Source organism: Ranitomeya imitator, chromosome 2, assembly GCF_032444005.1.
Source record: "Ranitomeya imitator isolate aRanImi1 chromosome 2, aRanImi1.pri, whole genome shotgun sequence".
NCBI classification, from domain to species: Eukaryota; Metazoa; Chordata; class Amphibia; order Anura; family Dendrobatidae; genus Ranitomeya; species Ranitomeya imitator.
In genome coordinates, this window is record NC_091283.1 from 176,485,987 (window position 1) to 176,498,991 (window position 13,005).

At 44.1% G+C, this 13,005-nt stretch overlaps 1 protein-coding gene across 1 annotated transcript in view; it reads left to right on the forward strand.

The window, feature by feature from the left end:
• The window catches only part of DYNC2I2 (dynein 2 intermediate chain 2), a 457,867-nt gene that overhangs the window by 296,689 nt on the left and 148,173 nt on the right, over positions 1-13,005 (forward strand). The gene's annotated exons all lie outside the window — the stretch shown is intronic.

The following is a 13,005-nucleotide window of genomic DNA, read 5'->3' on the forward strand; positions in this document are numbered from 1 at the left end:
GATACTGCTCCCCATGCTCTCCACTTCTGATACTGCTCCCCATGCTCTCCACTTCTCTGAGATTGCTCTCCATGCTCTTCACTTCTCAGAGATTGCTCCCCATGCTCTCCACTTCTCAGAGATTGCTCTCCACTTCTCTGAGACTGCTCTCCACTTCTCTGAGACTGCTCCCCATGCTCTCCACTTCTGAGACTGCTCCCCATGGTCTCCACTTCTATGAGACTGCTCCCCATGCTCTCCACTTCTGAGACTGCTCCCCATGCTCTCCACTTCTCTGAGACTGCTCCCATGCTCTCCACTACTCTCAGAGATTGCTCTCCATGCTCTCCACTTCTCTGAGAACTTCTCTGAGACTGCTCTCCATGCTCTCCACTTCTCTGAGACTGTTCCACATGCTCTTCACTTTTTTCAGAGACTGCTCCCCATGCTCTCCACTTTTCTCAGAGACTGCTCTCCACTTCTCTGAGACGGCTCCCCATTCTCTCCTCTTTTCTCACTGACTGCGCCTCATGGTCCCAACTTCTCTCACAGACCGATACTCATGGTCCCCACCTCTCACAGATTGGTCCCCCCACCTCTCACAGACTACTTATTTTTGTCCCCCCTTCTCTCACAGTCTGATCCCCACATCTTTCAGTCTACTCACCATGGTCCCCACTTCTCCCATTGACTGTTCCCCATGGTACCCACGTTTCTCACAGACTGCTCCCCATGGTCCCCACTTTTCTCACAGACTGCTCCCCATGGTCTCGACTTCTCTCATAGACTGCTTCCCATGGTCCCCACTTTTCTCACAGACTGCTCCCCATGGTCCCCACTTTTCTCAGACTGTTCTGCATGGTGCCCACTTTTCTCATTGACTGCTCCCTATGGTCCTCACTTGTATCACAGACTTCTCATGGTCCACACCTTTCACAGACTGATCCCTACCCCTCACAGACTGCTATCCATGCTCCCCACCTCTCTCACAGATTGCTCTCCATGGCCCAGACTTCTCTTACCAACTGCTCCTCCTGGTCCTCACAGACTGCTCTCCGTGGTCCCCACCTCCATCACAGACTGCTCTCCGTAGTCCCCACCTCCCTCACAGACTGCTCTCCGTGGTACCCACCTCCCTCACAGACTGCTCTCCGTGGTCCCCACCTCTCACAGACTGCTCTCTGTGGTCCCCACCTCTCACAGATTGCTCTCCGTAGTCCCCACCTCCCTCACAGACTGCTCTCCGTGGTCCCCACCTCTCACAGACTGCTCTCCGTAGTCCCCACCTCCCTCACAGACTGCTCTCCGTAGTCCCCACCTCCCTCACAGACTGCTCTCCGTAGTCCCCACCTCCCTCACAGACTGCTCTCCGTGGTCCCCACCTCTCAGACTGCTCTCCGTGGTCCCCACCTCTCAGACTGCTCTCCGTGGTCCCCACCTCTCTGACTGCTCTCCGTGGTCCCCACCTCTCTGACTGCTCTCCGTGGTCCCCACCTCTCACAGACTGCTCTGTGGTCCCCACCTTTCACAGACTGCTCACTATCCCAGCTTGCCACATTACCTTCTATCTCAGCAGCGCATGAGTGATACCTCCTGCCGTTTTCCTTATGCCTGCGGTGGTCCTCTCGACTGGTATCTGTGCAGCAGCTGTTATATGCCGTTTATGTGTTGTCATTAAGCAACTCAGCAAGGTGAGTATCTCCCCTTTTGCTTGACACCCCATTGTCATTGGATAAGACCCTATTGCGCTTTTTTCCTTTCCCATTTAATTCTTTTTATATTACCTTGTTATTGGACATACAGTGCCTTGCGAAAGTATTTGGCCCCCTGAAACTTTTCAACTTTTTCCAACATATCATGCTACAAACATAAAGATCATCAAAAATTTACATTTGGTGAAGAATCAACAACAAGTGGAACACAATTGTGAAGTTGAACGAAATTTATTGGTTATTTTAAATTTTTTGGGAAATCCAAAAACTGAAAAGTGCAATATTATTCGGCCCCTTTAACTTAATACTTTGTTGCGCCACCTTTTGCTGCGATTACAGGTGAAAGTCACTTGGGGTATGTCTCTATCAGTTTTGTACATCGAGAGACTGAAATTCTCGCCCATTCTTCCTTGACAAACAGCTCGAGCTCAGTGAGGTTTGATGGAGATCGTTTGTGAACAGCAGTTTTCAGCTCTTTCCACAGATTCTCCATTGGATTGAGGTCTGGACTCTGACTTGGCCATTCTAACACCTAGATACTTTTATTTGTGAACCATTCCATTGTAGATTTTGCTTTATATTTGGGATCATTGTCTTGTTGGAAGACAAATCTCCGTCCCAGTCTCAGGTCTTTTGTAGACTTCCAACAGGTTTTCTTCAAGAATGGTCCTGTATTTGGCTCCATGGATCTTCCCGTCGATTTTAACCATCTTCCCTGTCCCTGCTGAAGAAAAGCAGGCCCAAACCATGATGCTGCCACCACCATGTTTGACAGTGGGGATGGTGTGTTCAGGGTGATGAGCTGTGTTGCCTTTACTCCAAACATACCAGTTCGATTTTGGTTTTATCTGACCAGAGCACCTTCTTCCACATGTTTGGTGTGTCTCCCAGGTGACTTGTTGCAAACTTTAAACAACACTTTTTATGGATATTTTTGAGAAATGGCTTTCTTCTTGCCACTCTTCCATAAAGGCCAGATTTGTGCAGTGTACGACTGTTGTCCTATAGACAGACTGTCCCACCTCAGCTGTAGATCTCTGCAGTTCATCCTGAGTGATCATGGGCCTCTTGGCTGCATCTCTGATCAGTCTTCTCCTTGTTTGAGATGAAAGTTTAGAGGGACGGCCGGGTCTTGGTAGATTTGCAGTGGTATGATACTCCTTCCATTTCAATATGATCACTTGCACAGTGCTCCTTGGGATGTTTAACCCCTTAACGACCGCCGATGCGCCTTTTAACGGCGGCAGTTAAGGGTACTTAAACCACAGTGCCGTTAATTAATGACGCTGTGGAAAAAGTGTATAGCGCCCCCAGAGTCTGATTTTCTCTGGGGTCTCGGTTGCCGGGGGTAGCCGAGACCCCAGAGAACATGATTCAGGCTGCAAAAAAAGAACAAAACGCGATTTCCAATTTCATTTCTCTGTCCTCCGATGTGATCGCACATCAGATGACAGAGAAATGGGGTCCCCGATCGCCCCCCGATGCTCCTCGTGGCTCCCGATGGGTGCTGCTATCTTTTTCCGGGAAAAAAATGGCGGGCGCATGCGCAGTGCACCCGCCGGCTGGCACCCAGCAGATTAGTGATGGGTAGTTCGTGAGTGAGTAGTTCAAAATGAACTAATCTTCAGAGTGAAGTAGTTCATCTAGTTCACCATCCTGACAGAGATTAGTTCATTATGAACTAAACAGCAAGTGGGAGGAGACAGAGAGTGATCCCTCACACAGCTCCTCACACTGAAGATCCCTGGTCTCACACTTGCTCTTTATAGCTCCTGATGCTGGAAAAGAAGGTAGTAAAACACTATAGCACACATCAAATAGTAAATACAAATATAATAGTAATAATAAAAACTGAAATTGTACAGTAGACAGACACAGCTCATGTGTGTAAGAGAGAGTGTTTCTGTGGTGGTTCATGCCCCTCACCAGTCTTTGTGATAAGATCCGCCTTCTGGAGAGGATCAGCCTCAACACAGAACATCTAGTTCAGTAGTTCACATAGTTCATTTAGTTCACAGGTCACATGACATGATGCATTCCCTATCAGCTCCTCCCAGGATAGGGTGGAGAATTATCAGGCTGTCTAATAGGAAGATTTTCTTTGCCCCATAGCAACCAATCACAGGTCAGCTTTCTGATACTGCAGTAGTGCAGTGCTCTGCCAAGTGAAATCTGAGCTGTGATTGGTTGCTGTGGGCAGCAAAAGATCCATTTACTGTAAGGCAGCTGGTAAATCTGTAGTTCTGTGTAGTTTCACCACATCTCTTCCTTTTGCCACCTACTGCCGTGGTGTGAAATGAACACTGACTGCTCAGTGCTCAATACCAGAGACTGCAAGTGACCATAATGTGTGCAGATAATACACTGAAGAGAGAGAAGCCAGGTATGGAATCATTTCACACCTAGGCTGTGTGCACACATTGCGTTTTTTTCGCGGTTTCTCCCGATAAAAACGCTATAAAACCGCAAAAAAAAAAAAAGAGCATAAAATAAGCATCCCATCTCATCAACGCATCGCGGCATGTTCATTAATTTTGCGGTTTTTTTTGCGGATTTCCCACTACAAAATGCATTGGGAAGTGTCCGGAAAAAACCGCAGCAAAAACGTGTCAAAATCGCGGCAAAACGCGTGCGTTTTTTTTGTGGATTTCTTGCAGAAAATGTCCGGTTTTTCTCAGGAATTTTCTGCGAGAAATCCTGAACGTGTGCACATAGCCTTAGTGGAGAAGAAAGCAAAATGTTCCTACTGCTCAAAGGTGATAATTGTAGCTTGCGGTTCTGTGGGTAATCTGTCACGCCATTTAAATAATATTAATAATAATAAATATTTCACAAAGAAAAAAAAAGAAATTATTAACTTGAATAAATAACTTTTGAATTTTTTTTTCTCCAGGCTGAGTACCCCTTTAACAAGAGTTTGTTATGTAATGATCAGATGTATTAACTATTTCTGATCATTTTAACAAAACTATAACTCATCCTAGGAGCCACAGCGTCTGTGTAACGAACTAGAACTGATCCATCTCTTCTCAGCAGAATCCAGAGAAATACTGGATTCTAGAAATAGGAAAAACCCAATGTGGCTAAACAAAGAAGTAAGGCAGGCAATTAACAGTAAAAAGAAAGCATTTGCACTACTAAAGCAGGATGGCACCATTGAAGCTCTAAAAAACTATAGGGAGAAAAATACTTTATCTAAAAAACTAATTAAAGCTGCCAAAAAGGAAACAGAGAAGCACATTGCTAAGGAGAGTAAAACTAATCCCAAACTGTTCTTCAACTATATCAATAGTAAAAGAATAAAAACTGAAAATGTAGGCCCCTTAAAAAATAGTGAGGAAAGAATGGTTGTAGATGACGAGGAAAAAGCTAACATATTAAACACCTTCTTCTCCACGGTATTCACGGTGGAAAATGAAATGCTAGGTGAAATCCCAAGAAACAATGAAAACCCTATATTAAGGGTCACCAATCTAACCCAAGAAGAGGTGCGAAACCGGCTAAATAAGATTAAAATAGATAAATCTCCGGGTCCGGATGGCATACACCCACGAGTACTAAGAGAACTAAGTAATGTAATAGATAAACCATTATTTCTTACTAGATGGCAGCCCGATTCTAAAGAATCGGGAGTCTAGAATCCATATATACTTTATTTATTCAAATGTAAAAATAATACAATTAATAAATAATAGTAAGAAAGAACAAAAAATGGCTGCACTCACCAGCTCTTGAAAATTCTTGTTATTTAAGGTACAGTTACACAGGATCCATGAACATGCTTATGAGGGGAGGGATGAAAGACATCAGATGACAACTTTGCGTGTTCTGGCAAATGCCACAACAACGGTTCTTTGCTTAAGAACAATGTCAGGTAGTAGGAAAATACCCAGTTAATAATAGGCAATAGTTCTTTGCAGGAATGCAGATATTAATAAATAGGCAGTTTATATTGCAGAGAAATTGCTGGGCAATAATGGACAATGTCCTTATGTGGCAAATAATAGAGCAATATACCCAATGTGGCAAAGAAGAGGTTAATAAACGGCAGTCTCTCAGTATAACAGTCAGTGAATAATAGGCAGTATATGGAGAAAACACCAAACAAAAGTTCAAAATTGGTGTGAAAATGTCACTGAACCACTTCACAACTAAATATATATAGTTTTGGTAAATGGTATTATCATTTTTTTGACGAAATTCGGCAGGAGCTTGAAGAGCAACGTCACTGGGCCCGCCTCCACGCAGTAGAAACTTGCTGTGAGGTAAAAATTCAAAAATCACACCAAAATGGCGGGCGGAGTGTGTCACAGTACGGCACGTTTCTGATTGGTCGCTCGCAGCAGGCGGCAACCAATCAGACACTGGACACTGTTGACGTCACTTATCTCCGGACATTAGCTCCGGACATTAGCTCCGGACAGGAAGTTGGCACAAATTGCAGGAAGTAGTATTCTAGGCAATTATATATTAGATTTTTAGGGACTCTATAGCGACAGGGTCTGTTCCGCAGGACTGGCGCATAGCAAATGTGGTGCCAATATTCAAAAAGGGCTCTAAAAGTGAACCTGGAAATTATAGGCCAGTAAGTCTAACCTCTATTGTTGGTAAAATATTTGAAGGGTTTCTGAGGGATGTTATTCTGGATTATCTCAATGAGAATAACTGTTTAACTCCATATCAGCATGGGTTTATGAGAAATCGCTCATGTCAAACCAATCTAATCAGTTTTTATGAAGAGGTAAGCTATAGACTGGACCACGGTGAGTCATTGGACGTGGTATATCTCGATTTTTCCAAAGCGTTTGATACCGTGCCGCACAAGAGGTTGGTACACAAAATGAGAATGCTTGGTCTGGGGGAAAATGTGTGTAAATGGGTTAGTAACTGGCTTAGTGATAGAAAGCAGAGGGTGGTTATAAATGGTATAGTCTCTAACTGGGTCGCTGTGACCAGTGGGGTACCGCAGGGGTCAGTATTGGGACCTGTTCTCTTCAACATATTCATTAATGATCTGGTAGAAGGTTTACACAGTAAAATATCGATATTTGCAGATGATACAAAACTATGTAAAGCAGTTAATACAAGAGAAGATAGTATTCTGCTACAGATGGATCTGGATAAGTTGGAAACTTGGGCTGAAAGGTGGCAGATGAGGTTTAACAATGATAAATGTAAGGTTATACACATGGGAAGAAGGAATCAATGTCACCATTACACACTGAATGGGAAACCACTGGGTAAATCTGACAGGGAGAAGGACTTGGGGATCCTAGTTAATGATAAACTTACCTGGAGCAGCCAGTGCCAGGCAGCAGCTGCCAAGGCAAACAGGATCATGGGGTGCATTAAAAGAGGTCTGGATACACATGATGAGAGCATTATACTGCCTCTGTACAAATCCCTAGTTAGACCGCACATGGAGTACTGTGTCCAGTTTTGGGCATCGGTGCTCAGGAAGGATATAATGGAACTAGAGAGAGTACAAAGGAGGGCAACAAAATTAATAAAGGGGATGGGAGAACTACAATACCCAGATAGATTAGCGAAATTAGGATTATTTAGTCTAGAAAAAAGACGACTGAGGGGCGATCTAATAACCATGTATAAGTATATAAGGGGACAATACAAATATCTCGCTGAGGATCCGTTTATACCAAGGAAGGTGACGGGCACAAGGGGGCATTCTTTGCGTCTGGAGGAGAGAAGGTTTTTCCACCAACATAGAAGAGGATTCTTTACTGTTAGGGCAGTGAGAATCTGGAATTGCTTGCCTGAGGAGGTGGTGATGGCGAACTCAGTCGAGGGGTTCAAGAGAGGCCTGGATGTCTTCCTGGAGCAGAACAATATTGTATCATACAATTAGGTTCTGTAGAAGGACGTAGATCTGGGGATTTATTATGATGGAATATAGGCTGAACTGGATGGACAAATGTCTTTTTTCGGCCTTACTAACTATGTTACTATGTTACTGAACTAAATGAACTAATCTTTTGAACTAATGTTTTCAGTGAACTAGTTCATAGTGAACTAATCACCAAAATGAACTAGATTTCCCATCACTACAGCAGATCTTTGGGGTCTCGGCTCGACCCCAAAGAACATGATCGGGGTCGGTTTTTACCGACCCCTGTTTTGCGATCGCCGGTAATTAACCGTTTACCGGCGACTGCAAAAAAAAAAAAAACGGTGTGTCATTCTCTGTCCTCTGATGTGATCGCACATCAGAGGACAGAGAAATAGGGGGATCGGGGACCCTGTTATACTTACCTGTCCTCCTGCATCCCCTCCTGGCCGCCGGCTTCTTCCTCTGGGAAGAAAATGGGCTCATGTGCAGGGTGCCCGCCGTGATGTGCCGGCCGGCAGAGGAAGATTTTTCCTCTTGTTTTATTTTGGTCACTGTGAGATCCTATCACAGTGATCAAAATAGAAAAATAATAAATACCCCCCCTTTAGTTAGGAAGAAACAATAAAATAACAAAAATGCATGTATTTCCATTTTCCAATTAGGGTTAGGGCTAGGGTTAGGGTTGTGGCTAAAGTTGGGGTTGGGGCTAAAGTTAAGGCCCCTTCACATTAAGCGACGCTGCAGCGATACCGACAACGATCCGGATCGCTGCAGCGTCGCTGTTTGGTCGCTGGAGAGCTGTCACACAGACTTCTCTCCAGCGACCAACGATGCCGGTAACCAGGGTAAACATCGGGTAACTAAGTGCAGGGCCGCGCTTAGTAACCCGATGTTTACCCTGGTTACCATCCTAAAAGTAAAAAAAACAAACACTACATACTTACCTAATGCTGTCTGTCCTCCAGCGCTGTGCTCTGCACTCCTCCTGTACTGTCTGTGTGAGCACAGCGGCCGGAAAGCAGAGCGGTGACGTCACCGCTCTGCTTTCCGGCTGACCGACGCTCACAGCCAGTACAGGAGGAGAGCAGAGCACAGCGCCGAGGACAGACGGCTGTAGGTAAGTATGTAGTGGTTGTTTTTTTTTACTTTTAGGATGGTAACCAGGGTAAACATCGGGTTACTAAGCGCGGCCCTGCGCTTAGTTACCCGATGTTTACCCTGGTTACCAGTGAAGACATCGCTGGATCGGTGTCACACACGCCGATCCAGCGATGTCAGCAGGAGTCCAGCGACGAAATAAAGTTCTGGACTTTATTCAGCGACCAACGATCTCCCAGCAGGGGCCTGATCGTTGGTCGCTGTCACACATAACGATATCCTTAACGATATCGTTGCTACGTCACAAAAAGCAATGATATCATTAACAATATCGTTATGTGTGAAGGTACCTTTAGGATTAGGCTACTTTCACACTAGCGTTTTCTGTATGTCGCAATGCGTCGTTTTGGAGAAAAAACGCATCCTGCAAATGTGCCCGCAGGAATGCGTTTTTTCTCCATAGACTTGCATTAGCGACGCATTGCGATGTATGGCCACACGTCCCATTTGTCGTGTGACGGATGCGTAATGTTTTGGCGAACCCTCGGCACAAAAAAAAATTACATGTGGAAAAAAAAATATTTTTTATTATCACGGCTCTGCGTCAAACTTCTGTGAAGCACTTGGGCGTTCAAAATGCTCACCACATATCTGGATAAGTTCCTTGGGGGACTAGTTTCCAAAATAGAGTTACTTGTGGGGAGTTTCTATTTAGGTACATCAGGGGCTCTGCAAATGCAACAGGACGCCCGCAGACCATTCCATCAAAGTCTGCATTTTAAAACGTCACTACTTCGCTTCCGAGCCCTGACGTGTGCCCAAACAGTGGTCTCCCCCACACATGAGGTATCAGCATACTCAGGACAAATTGGATAACAAATTTTGGGGTCCAATTTCTCCTGTTACCCTTGGGAAAATAAAAAGTTGGGGGCTAAAAAAAAATCATTTTTGTGGAAAAAAAATTATTTTCACGACTCTGCATTATAAACTTCTGTGAAGCACTTGGGCTTTCAACGTGCTCACCACACATCTAGATAAGTTCCTTGGGGGGTCTAGTTTCCAAAATGGGGTCACTTGTGGGGGGTTTCTACTGTTTAGGTACATCAGGGGCTCTGCAAACGCAACATAACACCCACAGACCATTCCATCAAAGTCTGCATTCCAAAACGGCGCTCCTTCCCTTCCGAGCTCTGCCGTGCGCCCAAACAGTGGTTCCCCCCCACATATGGGGTATCAGCGTACTCAGGACAAACTGGACAACAAATTTTGGGGTCCAATTTCTCCTCTTACCTCGAGAAAATAACAAATTGCGAGCTAAAAAATCATTTTTGAGGAAAAAAAAGGATTTTTTATTTTCATGGCTCTGCATTATAAAGTTCTGTGAAGCACTTGGGCATTCAAAGTGCTCTCCACACATCTAGATAAGTTCCTGGGGGGGGGGGGGTCTAGTTTCCAATATGGGGTCACTTGTGGGGGGTTTCTACTTTTAGGTACATCAGGAGCTCTGCAAACGCAATGTGACGCCTGCAGACCATTCCATCTAAGTCTGCATTTTAAAACGTCACTACTTCTCTCCCGAGCCCCAGCATGTGCCCAAACAGTGGTTCACCCCGACATATGGGGTATCAGCTTACTCAGGACAAACTGGACAACAACTTTTGGGGTTGGAGGCTTCAGCAGGTAAAAGATTTCTGCTTTTTACTCTGTGACAACAAATTTTGGGGTCCAATTTCTCCTGTTACCCTTGGGAAAATAACAAATTGTGAGCTAAAAATCATTTTTGAGGAAACAAAAAAGGATTTATTTTCACGGCTCTACGTTATAAATTTCTGTGAAGCACTTCGGGGTTCAAAGTGCTCACCACACATCTACATATGTTCCGTAATGGGTCTAGTTTCCAAAATTAGGTCACTTGTGGGGGGTTTCCACTGTTTAGACACATCAGGGGCTCTGCAAATGCGACATGGTGTCCGATCTCAATTCCAGCCAATTCTGCATTGAAAAAGTCAAACAGCACTCCTTCTCTTCCAAGCTCTGCCATACGCCCAAACAGTGGTTTACCCCCACATATGGCATATCGGCATACTCACGACAAATTGGACAACAACTTTTGGGGTCTAATTTCTCCTGCTACCCTTGTAAAAATAAAAATTTGGGGGCGAAAAGATCATCTTTGTAGAAAAAATGTGATTTTTTATTTTCACGGCTCTACGTTATAAACTTCTGTTAAGCACTTGGGGATTCAAAGTGCTCACCACACATCTAGATAAGTTCCTTAAGGGGTCTAGTTTCCAAAATGGTGTCACTTGTGGGGAGTTTCCACTGTTTAGGTACATCAGGGGTCTCCAAAGGCGACATGGCGTCCGATCTCAATTCCAGCCAATTCTGCATTGAAAAAGTAAAACGGTGCTCCTCTTCCAAACTCTGCGGTGCGCCCAAACAGTGGTTTACCCCCACATATGGGGTATCAACGTATTCAGGAGAAATTGCACAACAAATTCTGTGGTTCATTTTCTCTTTTTACACTTGTGAAAATAAAAAAAATTGGTTCTGAAGTAAAATGTTTGCAAGAAAAGTGAAATGTTCATTTTTTCCTTCCACATTGTTTCAGTTCCTGTGAAGCACGTCAAGAGTTAATAAACTTCTTGAATGTGGTTTTGAGCACCTTGAGGGGTGCAGTTTTTAGAATGGTGTCAAGTTTTGGTATTTTCTGTCATGTACTCCCCTCAAAGTGACTTTAAATGTGAGGTGGTTCCTTAAAAAAAAAAAAAATGGTTTTGTAAATTTTGTTGTAAAAATGAGAAATCGCTGGTCAACTTTTAGGCTATGTTCACACTTTGCGGATTCCACTGCGGATTTTTCCGCAGCAGAATTCCAAAATCCGCAGTGAAAACCCGTTGCGGTTTTTACTGCGGATTTATAGCGGTTTTTACTGCGTTTTCTTCTGCGGATTTTCATCTGCAGTTTTCTATTGGAGCAGGTGAAAATCCGCAGAAAAGAAGTGACATGCTGCGGAATGTAATCCGCAGCGTTTCCGCGCGGATTTTTCTGCAGCATGTGCACAGCTTTTTTTGTTTCCCATAGGTTTACATTGTAATGTAAACTCATGGGAAACTGCTGCGGATCCGCAGCGGTCAAATCCGCTGCGCATCCGCAGCAAAATCCGCAAAGTGTGAACATAGGAAGTTATAAGGGTTAAGGCTAACAAAAAAAAACGTTTCCAAAATTGTGCTGATGTAAAGTAGACATGTGGGAAATGTTATTTATTAACTATTTTGTGTGACATATCTCTGATTTAAGGGCAAGATTGAAAATTGCAAAATCTTAAAAATTTTCGCCATATTTCCGTTTTTTTCATAAATAATCGCAAGTAATATTGAAGAAATGTTACCACTAACATGAAGTACAATATGTCACGAAAAAACAATCTCAGAATCAGCGGGATCCGTTTAAAGCGTTCCAGAGTTATAACCTCATAAAGTGACAGTGGTCAGAATTGCAAAAATTGGCTCGGTCATTAAGGGGTTAAAGTTCTGGAAATCATTTTGTATCCAAATCCGGCTTTAAACTTCTCCACAACAGTATCACGGACCTGCCTGTTGTGTTCATTGGTCTTCATGATGATCTCTGTGCTACAAACAGAACCCTGAGACTATCACAGAGCAGGTGCATTTATACGGAGACTTGATTACACACAGGTGGATCATATTTATCATCATTAGGCATTTAGGACATCATTGGATCATTCAGAGGTCAACAATGAACTTCTGGAGGGAAAGTAGAGGGGCCTAATAATATTGCACGCCCCACTTTTCAGTTTTAGAATTTCCACAAAAATGTAAAATAACCAATAAATTTTGTTCAACTTCACAATTGTGTTCCACTTGTTGTTGATTCTTTTTGGTATCTTTATGTTTGAAGCATGATATGTGGGAAAAGGTTGAAAAGTTCCAGGGGGCTGAATACTTTCGCAAGGCGCTGTACTTGGCTCGAGGAGACCTTTGTGCTTCTTTGATGTCAAATGAACCCATAGAAGTCCAAGATCTGAGCATGCACAAATTGCAGAAAGAAAAAGGTATTTTGTTTTTCCCTTGTAAAATAAAAGTCAGACTTGTCTCCCACATCAGTGCTGCTCCTCCGATGATGGCGCACGGTCTTCCATGTCACTGTCCTGTCACGTCAGCACTGCAGCCCATCAGCAAAAGGAAGTGAGAACGCAGCAGCCCATTAGGGGCGCTGATCGCCTGCAGCGCTCTCATGGCGCATCAACCCGGGATTCAAGCTTGAGGAGGCTAATTTGCATATTCCAGGTGCCTTCTGGGAAAAGCGAAGAGTTTCCTTAAGCTAGAATATCGTTGGGTACAGCCG